Below are 17,426 nucleotides of genomic sequence, written 5' to 3'. Positions count from 1 at the left end.
TCTGACTTCAAGGAGCAGAGGTAGATTGACCTCTGTGAGTTAAAGGTGTTGTAGCACACACCTTTTAATCCCAGCACTGGGGAGGCAGAGACGGAGGTACCTCTGTGAGTTTAAGGACAGCCTGCTCTGCAGAGTTATTCCAGGACAAAGATATACAGAGAACCTGTCTCAAAAAGTAAAAGTAAAAATAAAAGAGAGGTTAAAATAAAGCTGCATAAAGGTTGAAAATACAGAGAATCTTGATACTGTATGCTATTATGCTCTCTTTGAATGATTTAAATGCTAAGGAAGGAGCAACAGCTGCTAAAAGATATTTGCTTATAAATGCTGCTGAATTAATTCCAGTAGATATTTGAAAATATCTTGGCTTCAAAATTGAAGTCAAAAGGTATGTTACTTTGGAGAAATTTTGCGTTTGTTTCCACAGAAAATGAGAGGCTGTGCATTCATTCTAAGTTAAGAAAAATACAGCTTTTGATCAAGGAAAGACCACCTGAGAAATCTCCGGTAAGAACAGATGGCCCGGATGTCTGAGTTCTCCATCCAGAACAGATTCAAGACTGCTGCCTGAATTGATCAAGACTCACAGGATAACTCCAGTCAGGACTTGATTATAACTCTAAATTTTCTTTAGGTCCCCATAAGATTATCAGCACCTCCAACCAGCAGGAAGTAGCCTGGAAAACTACACCCACATTCCCAAAAAATGGACTATGGATATTTTCCTTTGTTTAAAAAAAGGGGGGGTGGTATGCGAGAATTATCTGTATTCTGTCAATCATATATTTTAATAAAACACTGATTAGCCAGGCAGGAAGTACAGGTGGGCAAACCAGACAGAAAGTGGAACAGGAGAATGCTGGGAAGAAGGAAGCCAGTTCCTCCCATTTCTGCCCAGACCACTGAGAAGCAAGATGTAATCTGCCCAGCTGAGAAAGGTACTGAGCTACATGGTTAACATAGATCAGAATAATGGGTTAATATAACTGATAAGAGCTAATAAGAAACCTGAGCTAATGAGCCCAATCAGTTTATAATCTTATGGAGTCCTCCGTAATTTCTTTGAAGCTTGCTGGCTTGTTGGGGGTACCGGGCAGGACAGAAACCCCAACAATTAGGCCCTCATGTTACAGTGACTCAGGAAAAGAATATTTCAATATGTGGAAGTGTTTTTAAGATTTGGGGTCAGATTTAGGACATATCAGGATCTAAATTGAGATGGGTATTCTGGCTGTTAGAGTCTACTCCTTCTATATTTCACTTGGATCATTTATCAGCAACAGAAACTGCCCTCCTTTCTAGGGGCTAGAAGCCCCCGATCAAGCCTCCAGTGGGTTCTGTGCCACAACTCCCTTGCTGAGCCCTCTCATGGTGGACAGCAGCCAGGACACCTCTGGCCACCCCATTTGTAAAATTACTAATCCCTTTCACGAAGACAGAACACACATGATCTCGTGGGTATCTGGTCCAAAGCAGGCCAGCATTCAGAGGGTCACACCAGGCTCCAGAGACTTCGGTCCTGAAGCTGAAAGAAACACAAGCTTTGTATTATATTCCTCCTAAAACATTTCATTAGACTTGGAAGTTTAATAATCAGCACTTTTGGAAATTAGCCTTCCATGAGATAAAGGGTTAATTTGTGGATTCAAATATTACACTTAGGTAAATATTGGTTTCTGTGGAGTTATTTTGACATACCAGCTCTTGGTTTAAAAAAAAAAAAGTGTAAATCTTAACCAGTAACTTGATTAAAAAGTTTTGCTATAAATGTATTAAAATATACTTTCAAAATTCACCTTCTTTGTTATCGCTGGTTCATTTATCTGTGTATGATTTTTGTCTTCTGTCTGTTTTCTGCACGTTTTTTCGTGAGCTCTCGTAAGTGTGCTGTTGAACTGCAACTGAATCTGTTGTCTGGGCGTAGGTTGCCCTCTGCTGGTAGTCAGTGGTAATACCAACCAACGCTGAGAAAATGATCTCAGTTTTTCAATCCATCATAGAGGGCTCAATCAGTCTACAAATTCAACTTACCTAAAATTAAAACTACCAAGTTATCTGTCGTGACCACCTTCTCCTGGGTCTAGCCAGTGAGTCTGCCTGACCCTCCCTCCTCACGCGTTACTAAACCAGCATAATCCCTAACTACATTCTCAATATTTGTCCTTACATCCACTGGTAAATATAGTGCTTGTGTTTCAAGGAAACTTCTCTTTGCAAAAGATGGAGACCACTACAGGAAAACCGCAGTCGATTTAATGTTTGAAAATTGTGAAGCTCGGCCAATGAATACATCTACAGCTTCCGTCCCGAAGGCTTAGGAGGGGTCATTAGAGAAGAGTGGATGGAAATATTTTAAGGGGCGAAGAAACAGGAAGTTTGCTGTGAGATCGTGTCTCCTAGAAATGTCGGGGAAGCTACACTCACAAATTCTCACCAGCATGGCTGCCTAAACAAGGGATACACCAACAAGCATGCTGTTATGGAAAGTAGGCCTCAGTCCTAGACAAAGTTAAAATGAACCCTTTCTACCCAAGGTTGTTTTTTATCTTCAGAATATGTATCACAGAAATAAAACTGAAACTAGAACAGGTTGTAAATGCTGAATAAAACATGGGAAATGTGAACTGTGACATTACCAAATAAACCTCAGCAGCTGGTCAACAGAATAATGATAGCCAAGTAAATTTATTCCCAGATGCAAGGATGCTCCATTGTTAAAGATTCAAAATTATTGACCTCTAAAACTAATTTAATATTAAAGGTTTGAATACACAAGGAGGAAGAAGCATGTTAGTAAATAGTAGAGACATTCAAAGTCAGCATTTATTCCTAATAAAAATACTTAATAATCAACAAATACTTACTGAAAATAATAAACTATGGATTTCTTAGCTAAGAGGCTAACATCACACTTGATGGGAAACCCCTAGAAACACAAGATGTAAGCGAAGAAAGAACAAGACGTTTTTATCAATAGTAAATTTCTTCTGGAAGTGCAGAATCTGTACTTAAGGTACAGATCAATACAAAAACCAGACACATAAGACAATAAGAGTAAATAAACGCTGGCAAGTACGGGTGCAGCTTCCTGTTGACTGCTAGCTCAATTTCTCAGTGTTCTGTGCCATAAGCATGTAGTTTGTTCAGCAACAGACTCTTACCATCAAGTTGCAGGGATAACCAAGCCCTGGCAATCATCTGTGGGGTTCAGGCAGGTCTATGGGAGTGAGATGTCTCTATAGTAACTAAGCCCTGGCAGTCACTTGGAGTGTTCAGGCAGGTCAATGGTAGTGAGATGTCTCCATAATAAGATGAGAAAGTGATAGAAACACTAAAAGAGGATAAAAGTAATTACCAATTTCCCCTGCTATGAACCCTTCAAGCTGCAGTAATATGACATGCCTACCTGCAAGATATGTCCACCAGTGCAATATGGCACAGACATTATAGAAGTAACCAACCACCTTTTGATTGGATTTAAGACCTACTCCATGAGATGGAACCCATACTTGACATTATTAATTAGGCCAAGAACATTGAGATTAGATAATTATGAACTCTAGGGGAAAGCCTACTATTATTTATTTGGCCAAAGGAACATAGCAATAAAAGTGACTCCTAATGACACACTGTTGTACCCACAGATCAACACATCACTCAGCTTTCACCAGAGAAGCTGTTTCTGCTATGCTAACAGAGTTACACCGCTGGACAACCTGCAGAGAATGAGACACTCACACCTTTAATACCAGTACTTGGGAGTCACATGCCTTTAATCCCAGCACTGGGGAGGTAGAATCCCCAAAAACTGGCAGAATCTCCAAAAACTAGAAATTTCCCTGTTTTCCCACTCAAAATTTATCTAATGAATATTATTTCAAATGTTAAAACAATTCCTGTCCGGAATTAGCAAATAACAGATCAAAAACCCAAGTGATGCCGGGCAGTGGTGGCGCACGCCTTTAATCCCAGCACTCGGGAGGCAGAGGCAGGCGAATCTCTAAGTTCGAGGCCAGCCTAGTCTAGAAGAGCTAGTTCCAGGACAGGAACCAAAAGCTACGGAGAAACACTGTCTTGGGGGAAAAAAAAAAAACAAGTGATATGGGATTCCCCTCTGTATGCTGTGGATACCATTAGTTAATAAAGAAACTGGCTTGGTCTGGTAGGGTAGAATAGAGCTAGGTGGGGAAAACTAAACTGAAAACTGGGGGAAAGAAGGCAGAGTCAGGGAGAAGCCATGGAGCTGCAGACAGATGCACTGAAACTTTGCTGGTGGCCATGACCTCGTGGTAATGCACAGATTAATGGAGATAGGTTAAATTAAGATGTAAGAATTAGCCAATAAGAGGTTAGAGCTAATGGGCCAAGCAGTGATTTAATTAATATAGTTTCTGTGTGATTATTTCTGGTGTCTGGGCTGTGGAAAACGAACAAGTGGCTTTTACAACACCCAAGGCCAGCTTTGTAACGTGAAAGTTATTGAAAAGCAAATTATACTGACTACTTTTTTTTTTTTAGTCAAGAAGCTAGAATCATCTGAGAGGAGGGAACCTCATTAGAGAAAATGCCTCCATAATATCAGGCTGTAGGCAAACAAGGATGTATCGCATTTTCTTAGGGATTGATGTGGGAAGGCCCCAGCCCAAGGTGGGTAGGGCCACCATGGGCTGATGATCCCTGATTCTCCACGAAAGCAGTCTGAGCAAGCAGTGAGTAACAAGGCAGTTAGCAGCTCTTCTCCACAGCCTCTGCATCAGGTCCCACCTCCAGGTTAGAGTCCTGTTAGAGTTCTTGTCCCGACTACTTTCAACGATGAAGGAACTGTGATTCAGAAGGATAAACCAATAAACCCTTTCCTTCTCAAGTCACGTGGTGATATTTTGTTTGTGGTCTAACAAATGTTTACCTGAAGATCAGATTTCAGAGCAAGACACTAGTTAGCCGTAGATGCCCAGTGATAGCTCACACCTTTAATCCCAGTACTTGGGAGTCACCTGCCTTCAATCCCAGCACTGGGGGAGGTAGAGACAGGAAGGGATAAGGCTAGTCAGAGAAAGGAATATAAGGTGGGAGGAGACAGGAGCTCAAGACATATAGTCTGAGATCTTGTAGAGACAGGATAAGCCCATTCAGTTGAGGATTTCATAGAGGTAAGAAGTCTAGTGGCTGGCTGTTCTGCTTCTCTGATCTTTCAGCTTCCACTACCTAATATCTGACTCCAGGTTTTTAATTAATAAAACCAATTAGAATTCACACTACATCATTACTTTCACTTAATCACATCAATAGTGCCCTGACTAGGATACAAGTCACGCCCATTTGCTCACCCAAATTTGTCTGTAGCTAGTGCCAACCTGCAAGAGCAGTTTGACTCTGATAGGGACTATCTGTTCCAAAGCCTGGAATGTTTACACCCAGGCCTCCACAGAAACAGGCAGCTACCCCTTAGTATCCAAGGCCTTTTATTATAGAATTGTTGAATAACTCAGTGCTAATAATCACTAAGGTCTCATAAACAGAGGATGGATTAAATAACTGATGAGAAACTCTTACAATAGAATTGAAGGTAGTTATGAAATCAGACATATAGGCCCCTTAAAAATGATATGGAAGGATCTCTAAACAATGCGAAAATCAAGAATAAGGCACTATGTTGGTGAAGGATGATTCCATGAATAAGAAAGGAGGAGGGAAGAATGTTTTTAATAGTTTAAAACATGCATATAAAACATAAAAATTTAAAAATATTTGTGTTTATTCTTTGCTAATTTTAGACCTGTATGCAGTGTATTTTGATCACGTTCACCCCACCCCCATTAATGCCCTCTATGTCCCAGAACTCACTTCCTCATCTCTCTCCCAGCCTCATGTCTTCATTATCATCATACTTATCTTTATTATTAACAACCACATGTGCCCAACTAGTGCTATGCATCTGTGCACAATATGGGACCATCCACTGAGGTGTGGGCAGCGTAGCAGTGACCACATCCCCTAAGAGAAAAACGGTTCTACCTCCTTTAGTAGCCACCAAATGCCTAAAGCTTCTTGCCAGGGGTTTTGAGAACCCTTTTCTGATTAATACTGGGATTGGTTCGCTCATGTGCAGGTGTCTTGCAAGTAACCACAGTTGCTGTGAGAACTGATATATGCAATAGCCATGTTATGCCCAGGGGTCAGCACTTCACAGTTTTCCTTCCCATCCTCCAGTCTTCATTGTTTAAAATTTTATTTCTTTATATTTTAAGAATTTCATATATGAGTACTATACATCATTCTCCTCCCTCTCCTTTTTCCAAGTACTCCCATTTCCCTCCCCTTTCTCAAATTCATAGCCTCTTATTCTTATAGTTATTATAAGAACACACTTGTATACTTATAAATACAGCCTGCTGAGATCATTCAGTATGGCTCATGTGTTTGGGTGTACTACTTTGGATTGAACAATTGCTGCATTGCTGGTATAGAGCCAACTTTTGACCATGGTGGATGGTCGTTTTGGTATGTGCCTTATTTAATTTGTAAGTATTTTATTGAGTATTTTTGCACTTATATGTACCGGGGATATTAGCATGTGATTTCTGTTTTCATTGTTGTCTTTCCCTGATTTTAGTGTCGGACAAATACTTGCTTTACAGGAGCTTGGAAATGTTCCCTTTGTTTCTACTTAAAACACTAATCTTAAAAATGTTGGTGATACATCTTTGAAAGTCTAATAGAATTCTGTGATGAATCCATGTGAGCCTGGGCTTGTTTGACTTAGAAGTTTGTGTTACTGTTTGAATTTTCGTATTTGTCATGGATCATTTTAAGTTGATCTCTTTTTGGTCTAACTTCAGTGTTTTGGATGAATCTAGTAATTGGTCTATTTCTTTTTGGTTTGTAACTTAATGGAATATCAGTTTTTAAAAATATTCCCTTATAATTTTCTGAATTTCCTAGCTGTTGGCTATAATGTTGCCCTGTTCATTGCCAGCCTGTTGATTTAGGTCCTTCCTTTCTTTTGGTTAATTGGGCTGAAGATCCTATCAATTTTTGTTTATCTTCCCAAAGAACAAGCTCTTAGATTTGTTGATTCTTTATATCATTTTCATTTATTGCTATTTCATTAATTTCTGCTCTGACTTTTATTATTATTTGCTATTCACTGGATTTAAGTTTGCTTTGTTTCCATTTTACAAATTCTTGAGTTGCATGATTAAAGTCGTTTATTTGATTTTTTTAATGTAGGTATTTAGAACTATAAATTTCTCTTGAGACTGCTTTTAATCTGTCTGTTTTTGTTATATTGTGTTTTCATTTTTATTTAGTTCCAGAAATTTTTAAATTCTTTGATTTCTTTTTGATCCACCAGTCCTTTAGTAAAATGTTGTTTAATTTCCATATGTTTGCGTGCTTACTAGAGAGCCATTTAGTATTGATTTTAACTGTTATTGCATTGTGGTAAAATAGATAATACACAGAAATTTGTTAAGGTCTTCTTTGCCTGCCAGTATGTGATACATATTTTAGAGAAGCGTCCATGGGTTTCTGAGTAGAATGCATACTTTTTAATGTTTGGGTGGGATATTTTGTGGATATCTACAACAGTACCCTATATTATCATTGAAACCCCTCTGATCTTGTCAAAAATATCTATAGCTGTAACATGTATTTTAATTGGTCTTAATAATAAAAAGCCCAGAGTCAGATATGAGAAGTAAAAGAGTCAGCTGCTAGAGAGACTTTTGACCTCTACTGAATCCTTAGAGCGAAGTGGGCAAGATCCCATCTCCACAAACCCTGAGAATGAATGCTCTGAACTCATGTCTCCTCCTGCCTTATATTTTTCTCTCTGCCCAGACATACCCCTTCCTGTCTCCTCCTCCCTAGTTCTGGGATTAAAGGTGTGTGACTCCCAAGTATGGGAGATTAAAGGTGTGAGCTACCATGACCTGGCTCTGTTTCTCCTTTAGCTTGGATCATTTTCGTGTAGCCCAGGGTGGCCTTGAACTCGGATATCCATATCCTTCTGCCTCTGTCTCCCGAGCGCTGGGATTAAAGGTGCATGCCACCACTGCCTGGCCTCTATGGCTAACTAGTGGCTCGCTCCACACTTTGATCCTTGGGCAAGCTTTATTTGTTATAACACAAGCAAAATATCTCTGCACAAGCCACCATGAAAGTATAAGTAGTGCATGATTTTTAATATTATTTAACTAGGAAATCAAATCTGTGAGTCAAAAATCTGAAATGTTGAAATTCTGAAGTAAGGAAGAGTTAGAAATGGATAGGGTGATGGGGAACAGAGACAGACCCAACAGAGCAGCTAGAAGATGTTCTAGGAGACAAAGCTAACAGAAAACAAGGCGACATCCCTAGATTAGATTGTAGTCTATGCAGACTCTGAGTTAGTAATTTAGATCCTTGAATAAGGTAGACAGGATGATGAAGAAACAGAGTATCACCCAACGTCCTCTCCAACAGAATCATGGGATCAGAGCTGCTGAGAGTGGAAAGGGTCAGTTCCTAGATACCAGACAATGGGAACCTTGTGAGTACAAAATGTATGGCAGGGAGAGGAAGGAGTTCACCTTCAGGATGAGGTGGGCAGCTCTGTTGATTTCTGAAATCCTGAAACTGGAATGGTGAAGGGGAAGTTAGAGAGGAGAGGACAGCCAGACTCTACTGACAGTGAGGATCTTCAGGTGAGGCATGAATACCACATGGTACAAGCAGGGATGTTGGTGTAGGGCAGAGGTTAGAAGTGGCTGCTTGGTATATATGCCCCAAACTTCTAAACAGAAGAGTGGAAAGAGCCACCTCTTCAGAATCATTGCCCACCATGACTTATTTATGGGTTGTGGGCATGCTGTTTTTGTTGTTGCTTTGTTTTAAGGCAAGGGCTCTCTATGTAGGCCAGGCTGGCCTTGAGCTCACAGAGATCCTCCTGTCTCTGTTTCTGAAGTTCTGGGGTTAAAGGTATGTGCCACACTACTCCCAGTTTATGAGGTTTTAAGTATAATAATATCAGTAACAATGCCCTCCCTAAAGGCCATTTGCACTTTTATAATTCCCTCTAGTGATTAAGGAATAAATGCTATTCTGTCAACATAAAGGATCAAAAGCTGAAGATATCAAGGAAGGTGTGAATAAAGAGTGTGCATCTCTCTCGGTGTTATGAGAAAAGCAGTGGCAAAACTATGGGGTCATTTCTATCAGTCCAAGATGGTTTAATAAAAAAGTCCTCAGTATACTAACACTTTGGTGCAGTTTATCCACAGTTGAATAAAAAAGCTAAAATCTTCACTTACACATCTACAGCTGCAGGTTTCTCGTCCTGTCCAATCTTGCAGCTGCTCTTAAAATAGCCTCTCAGAGATTTATATTAATTACAAACTGGCCTATTAGCTCAGGCTTATTATTAACAAGCTCTTACAATTTAAATTAGCCCTTTTCTATTAGCCTATATTTTACCATGAGAGTCATGGCTTTGTTATCTCACATCTTGCTTCCCCCTTGGTTGCTGGGATCTCCTTGCCTCCTCCCTTCTTCTCCCTGTATCTCTGCTTGAATTTCCCACCTAGCTACATTCTGCCTGGCTATTGACCAAATCACACCCCCCCACACCGGCCTGGTCTTTCAAGACAGGGTTTCTCAGAGATCCACCTGCCTCTGTCTCCCGAGTGCGTGTGCCACCACCGCCCAACCAAATCAGCTTATTAGCCAATGGAAATAAAACACATTCACAGCATATAGAAAGACATTCCACATCACATAACCTCATTCAAATTGTGCCTGTCCAGAGACCGGTGGCTTGTAAATATCTGCTGTGCATAAGTCATGCTTATCATAAAGTGCCCACTGGGCACCTATGCAAAAGCACCTATGGCTGAGCTCTAGTTTTGAGACAGCAGAGGGCAGCATTCTCTAGCTGTTTGCTGTTAGTTCCTTTGCTTATAAAGCCTACAGGCAACTAGCTTCTTCTAGTGTAGATTTTTCTGCCATTCATAATAAAGGTGTTAAAACAAAGTTAGAGACTTGGGAAAGGGGAAACAGTGATCCATGATTACACTAGGGAAAACAATCCAGTGTGAACTGAATTCAGCTGTGACTTGCACAGAGGTAGCAGACATTTGAGAATGAGAAGGAGGGAGGAGGGAGAGAGGTGAGCATTGGTTTAGCTGAGTCAGGAAAGCAGAAAAACTGTAAAAGGCCCATAAGAGAATCACCCCAGTTTGCTACTGACACCTATTAAAGTTAGGCTCCTGTGCTTCTGGGGAGCAGGGAGGCTGTTGTAGGCTTTGGCTGGAGCTATCTAAATTCATTTGGCTGCTTTGAGTTTTAAGAGGAAAGGCACTTTAGAGGAGGCTAGGTCCTACTAAAGATGCAGTCATGACTTACTAGGAACAAGGTTGGGGTTCTAAGTCTTTCTAGGACAACACTGATATCGGCAGAGAAAGACTGAGAGAGGCCAAGCTAGGGTTTGGGCAAGGAGGGAATTTCATCATGGGGTAAGATGCTGATAATGGCATTACAACATTCTTCTGTCAGTAGGAAAGTGCTGGTGTTTCTTACCGACTTAATGACTTCAACTATGCTTTGGTTATTCCTCACAACCCCAACACGATTTGTAAGACAGATAAATAGCTCTCTCTCCCCTCCCCCTTTCCTCTCCCTCTCCCCCTCATTCTCCTCCCCCACCTCTTCCACCCATGACTTTTTTGAATAGTCATCCAAGTCCCCCTACCTGGCACTTGCTCTACTTTTAATCAACGCAGCATGCTGTCCATTGGGAAGCCATGCACTAATGGCGGTGTGTGTGGTGACCACTTCCCCCATTCCTCAGCATCTCAGTGTGCAGAACTAGCTTTGCCCTGCCCACCAGAGCACTGCAGGTGCAGCTACAGAGGCTAATTGAAGGTTTGGCTTAAAATTTGACTGAGGTCAAACGTCAGTTCTAGGACATGTGGGATGGTGGGAGCATTCTTGCTATACTTCCAGCTGTAAATATGAATTTACAGCAGCAGGGATCCCCCAGCTGGAGCAGGGTCAGTGGAAGGAAAGAGGGAGAAAGGGAATAAAAGGAAGGAAGAGAGGGAGAGGGAGGAGTGGTTGAGTACAAAGGTATTTCTCCAGCCTTTGGATCCAAACTACAACACATTTGTTTTGTTGTGACCAAATTATAATGAATATCACAAAGACTATCAAGCTTCCAGACGCCCACTAAATAATCTGAGAAATAAGAAATACCAACAAACTTAAATCTGCACTATCTTTAGTTATGTAGATTCCTCTGATGAAGCCACCTTCCATTTTGGCTGTGTTCATTGAAACAAGAGTTTCAATGGTGTTTATGTGCCAGGTATGGCCTGACAGATCCATACATTCCAGAGGGAGGGGGAGGGTAGATTGAGGGAAGAAATAGCTAAGAGACAACAAAGATTTGGAAGGCTATTCACTGAATACTATGATCCGCCTAAGTTTATTATTACTTAAAGTTCTTATATACCTCAATTTAAAAATGGAAGGTGGGGGTGGCAAAAGACTTCCGTGCCATGATAGAAAGAACAAGCAAAGTAATTTTTTCCACATACCTCCAAATATCAAGTAGCCACACCCTAGATCCTGTAACCATGCCTTAGGTCAAGCATCCTGTGGTGTAACCTTGAAGGAGCAAGAATAGGTCTGACTTCTCTGACCTTTAGTAAAGGTGGAATGGATTCTCATTCCATAGGTCTCAATATTTATGTATAACCCAAGACAGCCTATGGACACAGGGTAAAATAACGAAGCCAAAATAGTGAGTAAAAGCTCAGAGCATCAGCCACAGTTTAGTTGAAAGCAACAGATCCCATTCAAGCTGATTTTGCACACTAAGAGCCAAGAATGCCCTAGTGAATCTGTCGTGACACAAGCTTACACTTGTCCTGTCCTGGCATTGTGTTGTGTGGGTCAGTTGAAGGTTGCTTTACCCCAAAGATGGTTGCTTCTTCTTTTACTTACTCCTAAGTGGAAGATGGACCACATTGGTGCTCAGACAACTGCCCGAGGATATGTTTTTCTTATGGAGTTTTCTAGAAGTTCCCACTAGAACCTCCTCGAGAGCTCCATGAACTCTCAACCAGCTGCTCCAGCCTGTGCCCCATCCTCACTGCGGCTTCTAAGGGTGAGGCTATTGGCACACCCGCACTAGCAAAGCCCACACTTGCTCTCCAGTTTCCCAGGATGACTAATAGAAGCACTCTTAATTATAAAGCTAGATTTTATAGGACAAAAATGAGAATTAAGTGTTATCATTCATAATGCTGGGTGACTCAGGACTGTTCCCATGAGGGGCAGCAGCAGGTCACCCAAGGCCTCCATGGTTCCTCTGGTGGGTGGCCTGAGGCCTCAGTGGGAGACAGATGGATATGCAGAGAGAGTATGGGTATAGAATTTATTGAGTGGGTTATGGAAGGGAAAGGGAAGGGGGAAGGAGGTAGGGTAGAGTGGGGAGAAGAGAGAGAGGTAGAAGCGGCCTCTCCAAAAGTGTGGGGGGGATCCACTTGCCTTGGGAGAAGGGGGAGATTTGGAGTGGGTGGGGTTTACCTCTTAAAGGTACAGGATACCCAGGTGACAGACCAGGCCAGCAAATTACATTCCCATTCTTTTTCTTATAATAAAAAGGCAGGAATTAGGCTTAGCAGGTTCAAGGAATTGGGACAGTGGATTCTCAAGACTGCTTCCTGCTTAGTTGTGTGCACTGAGGTCTTTCTTGAGAGGGACTGAGATAGCTGGATGCTGGTCACATCCTAGGGGAGCTGGTTGCTTTACTCCTATCCATGATTCATGGTGTGGAACTGTCTGGTGTCTCTCGGCAAGGTGTTGGCAGAGCAGAGGACAAAGTTAAGTTTAGGGAGAAAGAAATTAGGACCAGGGAATTGAGAGGGGTGTATCTGACCTGTTTAGAGTGGATCCTACAATTTGACCCCCTGGAACTCACAAGAGTTCTTTGAGTTTGTGAAAACATAAGTTTTAGACACATTATGTAAACAGCAGCATATTTATGTCAGAATGACTGTGACAGATGTTTTTGTACAATGAAGAGTATCCTTAAGACTATGAAAGGTAGTGTGAGAGAGAACTTTGATAACTCGTGTTTGTCCTCACACCTTTTTAACTTGCATTTGTATATCTTAAAATACCTTTTATTAGAACATATTAAGAATTCGTACTGAAATTTGTTTGGTGAGGCTGTTTTTTTAAACTGATGAAACCTCTCATCTGTCAAACTGCATCAGAGATCTTTAAGAAGAATAAAATTTTACTTGAGTTATTGATTTGTAAAATGACAGAGGACTTACTCTATTGACTACCTAGAGCCACTCCTCAGCATCCTCCATGGTTGTTGAAGGCAAGAGAATCAGGTCTATATTTTTCTTCTGTTGTTAGAGGCAGGGCCTGCCAGACTTTAGAAGATCTTATGGATTAGGAAATCGGTAGGAAGACAAACCTACCTTGGCCTGAGCAGCTAGGCAGTCGATTCCAGTGATTCTGTTCACTGTCTGGAGATATTCAGGGGTTTAGATGAAAGGCAGTTTTTCCCAATGGTTAGCACTTTAGCTTGATGAAGCAAATTGTGGAAGGTTGTTGTTTAGTGCCCATTTGTATTCTGTCTTCTTTGGAGGAAATAGCATGCTGCTACTAGGAGCCAACCTGTTTTTGTTATGATGAAAAGTCTTTTAATAATTAAACATTTAAATGTCATATTCCCCAGATCTTTGAATAGTTGAGGGCTGTTTATTGGTATAGATAAGTTATAACTAGAGTATAAAATCCACCTGGAGATCTGGGTCCAAGCTTGACTGTACGGTCAACATAAAGAAAAGACACAGAAGAAAATGTTTGACAATAGTGGAGAACAGCTTAATATATTTTAAAGTAGGGTTGAATCACATATACAGTATTTTTGTGAGAGATTTTAAAACATGAGTCTTATTGTTTTCTTAGTTTAGAATGAGATACAATGAAGTCAATTATAACATTTAACAGTAAGTATATGTACATTTATACCCAGTTGAACTTAAGTTTTATACACATGTACACACAGAGTTAAAGCTAACAGACTGGCATTTCTCATTTCTACCAGCGAACAGGCAGATTAAAAAAGTTTGTATCCAACCATGCTCTACACTGCCCGTGTCCTGCCAGCATCTCACACCTCTGCTTTTCCTTTTGCTGGACAGTCCCCCCCCCCCACCGCCACCTGCCTGTAAACATTCCTTTGCTCTCTCCTATTTCATTTCTCGCTTCTATTCTGTCTCTGCCACCGCTACAGCTGCTGGTCCTGCAGTAACCAACAAACTGGCTGGATCTGAGGTGGCTGTTTCACTTCCAGGCCTTGCTCCCCTTGGCAGCTGGTGAATGGAGGCTTGGTGGTAGCTGGCAGAGCTGAGTAATTTTCATGTCTACTTCATGTATGAAAGAATGTGTAAGTGGTGTGGCCACATGGATGTAATTCTATTTATGTAATGCATGCTTTACACAGCCTCTATGTCTCCCTTGTTATTTGCATCTATTTAAAATTCCCACTGTGGCTCTAGAAACATGGTTTCCCCATACAACATGTAACCGCTGCCATTTTGAGTATGGTCAGGTCAGATGACCTCACCACCATCTTGACTAGAGCATGTCAAGTGACCAAGTCCTGCCATCTTGACTAAGGGCTGGTTAGGTAACCAAGACACCATCTTTATTGAGGTATTCCTTGCTTAGTATTGTAGTTACTTATATTTTGTCTCTAAATTCCTCTTACTAACATATGTATTTTATAATATGGGAGTCTCCTCTGTGCTGTGATTACAATTAATGAATAAAAAAGAACTTCTTTGGACCTATAGAAAGGCAGAACTTAGGTAGGCAGGGAAAGCTAGGCTGAATGCTGGGAGGAAGAAGGAGGTAGAGTCAGAGAGAAGCCATGGATCCTCTGCCTGAGACAGACACTGGGAACATTACCCAGTAAATCATTACCATGTGGCAACACACATATTAATAGAAATGGGTTAAATTAATATGTAAGAGTTAGCCAATAAGAAGCTAGAGCTAATGGGCCAAGTGGTGATTTAATTAATACAGTTTCTGTGTGATTATTTCAGATCTAAGCTAGCCAGGCAGCTGGGAACCAACAAGTGGCCCCTCCTCCAGCAAATCCTCAGAGACAGAATAGAAGCAAGAAATGGAATAGGAGCGAGCAAAAGAACGTTTACAGGCAGGTGGGAGGGGCTGTCCAGCAAAAGGAAAAGCAGAGGCCTGAGATGCCGGCAGGACACGGGCAGTGTAGAGCAGGGTTGGATACAAACTTTTTTAATCTGCCTGTTTGCTGGTAGAAAATAGAAATGCCAGCCTGTTTCCCACAGGTGAGGCAGAAAAATAAACAACTGGCTCAGTCCGTTATCCATTCATCCACAAGTAACAGGGGTTAAGAAAGGGCAGTCACCTGAGAAGGCACTAGGCTGGAAAGGAACAGTATCCTGAAAAGGATCCAGATCCATAGATCCTTAGATCCATAGATCCGGGGGGGTGGGGGGGGCTGGGCCCGATGAGCGAATGAATGCACTGCTCAGTGAATGTAGTGCTAGGACAGAGCCCGAGAACCTTGTTCAAGAGAAATGTCGGAGGTGATCTTACCAACTGCCCCAGCAGACTGACGGAAAGTTGGGACGTGGGCTGATGGAAGGTCCAGGTTTAGGATTTTGGCCCTCTGCGTCGTAGTGGCACAAACACAGGGCTCCGTGAATGGAAGAAAGACCGATTCCTCTGCTGTGGTCGGAGGCAGCACAGGGGGCGCCAGTGGGACAGAGTGCCCTTTATGGCACCAACCCAGGAGTCGATGCTGAACCAGCGAGATTGAGTGGGGCCCAGCAGTTGAGACAGTTTAGCACTGGGTGTGATTACGTGCTGGGGATGAAAAGCAGAAAGAAAAACAAAAAGTAAGCTGCATTTCCAACTAACAGTCATTGACAGAATGTAAACTCATAATAGGCAGCTATGCAGCTTGATATCTGAGGGGGGATTATTTACTCTACAAAGAGGGATGACCAATGTCAAGAGGAGGAAAAAAATAGGATTTTTCAAGTAATGGTGAATATTACTTTCTTTTTTTAAGATTTAATTATTTATTTATTCATTATGCATACAGTGTTTTTGTCTGCATGTATGCCTGCAGGTCAGAAGAGGGAACCAGATCTCATTATAGATGGTTGTGAGCCACCATGGTGTTGCTGGGAATTAAACTCCTGACCTCTGAAGCACAGCCAGTGCTCTTAACTGCTGAGCCATCTTGCCTTCCTGAGCATAACTTTCTGTACCTGAGGTGTTAGTACACTGATATATATGTTCTTATTGTCACCCAGACTTTCTCTTCATATGTGTACATATATTTGTGTAAATATGTCACATATAATTTTATATGTATTTATGTTTAGTACAAAGAAAAAAAATCATCTTTTTAGCTAAAGGTTTACTCTCCTAGAATAATTCTTACTGTTTTTCACTGCTTCAAACTGTTCCTTATTGAATCCCTTCCATAAAGTAATGAGAACTTAATAAACACAGTCCCTGTTCTCACAGCATTACCACTAAGTTCACAAGGACTAAAAGTGTAAACACAAATTGTCAAAGTCCTGGGAAGTGCACCATATCACTAGGAAAGCAAAACAAAGCTGACTATTTGGTATTGAATGAAGGATTCTTACCTGGGCAAGACTATTTTCCCCATATGGTGGATCTTTATCTGATTAAAAATATTTAAGTAGACCCAAATGTGGGGCATTGGATAGACTGAAGGAAAGTGCCTGCCTCATTTTTTATAAAGTCAGAGAAGATGTTGAAATCAAAGAATTGAGGAGCTGACTCACAGACTATAAAACCCCAAAATAAAAATATCTTCTGTCTAGTTCACAGATGGGGTACAACATTCTCAAAATAGGACCTTTGTGATCCTTGTTGCTACTGTGGGGATCAACAGAAATGACCTTATGTCCAGTTCTAGTTGGACACGGTTAAGACGATGTAACTATATTTTAATTTAAAAAATGTTAAGAAAGAAATAAAACAAAAAAATGAGAGGAAGGGTTCAACTGTACATCTTCAGAAGGAAGCAGATTTTATGTGGGGGCATCATCATAGGAATTTGGATGAGGGAAGAGGTCCTAGTCCTCAAAACAGGCTCTGTATTCAAATATCGTAGTCCAAGCTTGAGTTCTATCATCTCTCTGAACGTTGTTGGTAACCTCACACACTGTGCCTCATTTTATCATCTTGAATGCAGTAAATGGCCCTCACCTCCATGCTTTCTATAAGATTAAAAATCTCATGTAAATGGTTTATAAAAGTGTCCACTAGTTGTTCAAATGCTCAACATATGCATTATTAGTATATCATTTTAGCCAGCCTACAAATTCTGC

General features: G+C 41.1%; 1 long non-coding RNA gene across 1 annotated transcript; it reads right to left on the bottom strand.

Annotated features, from left to right (window-relative positions):
- Positions 1 to 892: 892 nt before the first annotated feature.
- On the bottom strand, positions 893 to 15,834 carry LOC126507918 (uncharacterized). Its single transcript, XR_007593659.1, has 3 exons — positions 15,649 to 15,834; positions 13,479 to 13,677; positions 893 to 1,525 (listed from the first exon to the last, which is right to left on the bottom strand). It is a non-coding gene; the product is annotated as an uncharacterized lncRNA (long non-coding RNA).
- Between the last annotated feature and the right edge of the window lie 1,592 nt (positions 15,835 to 17,426).

This window comes from Alexandromys fortis, unplaced genomic scaffold, assembly GCF_014885135.2.
Source record: "Alexandromys fortis isolate MF-2015 unplaced genomic scaffold, M_Fortis_MF-2015_v1.1 scaffold_73, whole genome shotgun sequence".
NCBI lineage: Eukaryota > Metazoa > Chordata > Mammalia > Rodentia > Cricetidae > Alexandromys > Alexandromys fortis.
This window is presented reverse-complemented; position numbering and strand designations above follow the sequence as displayed.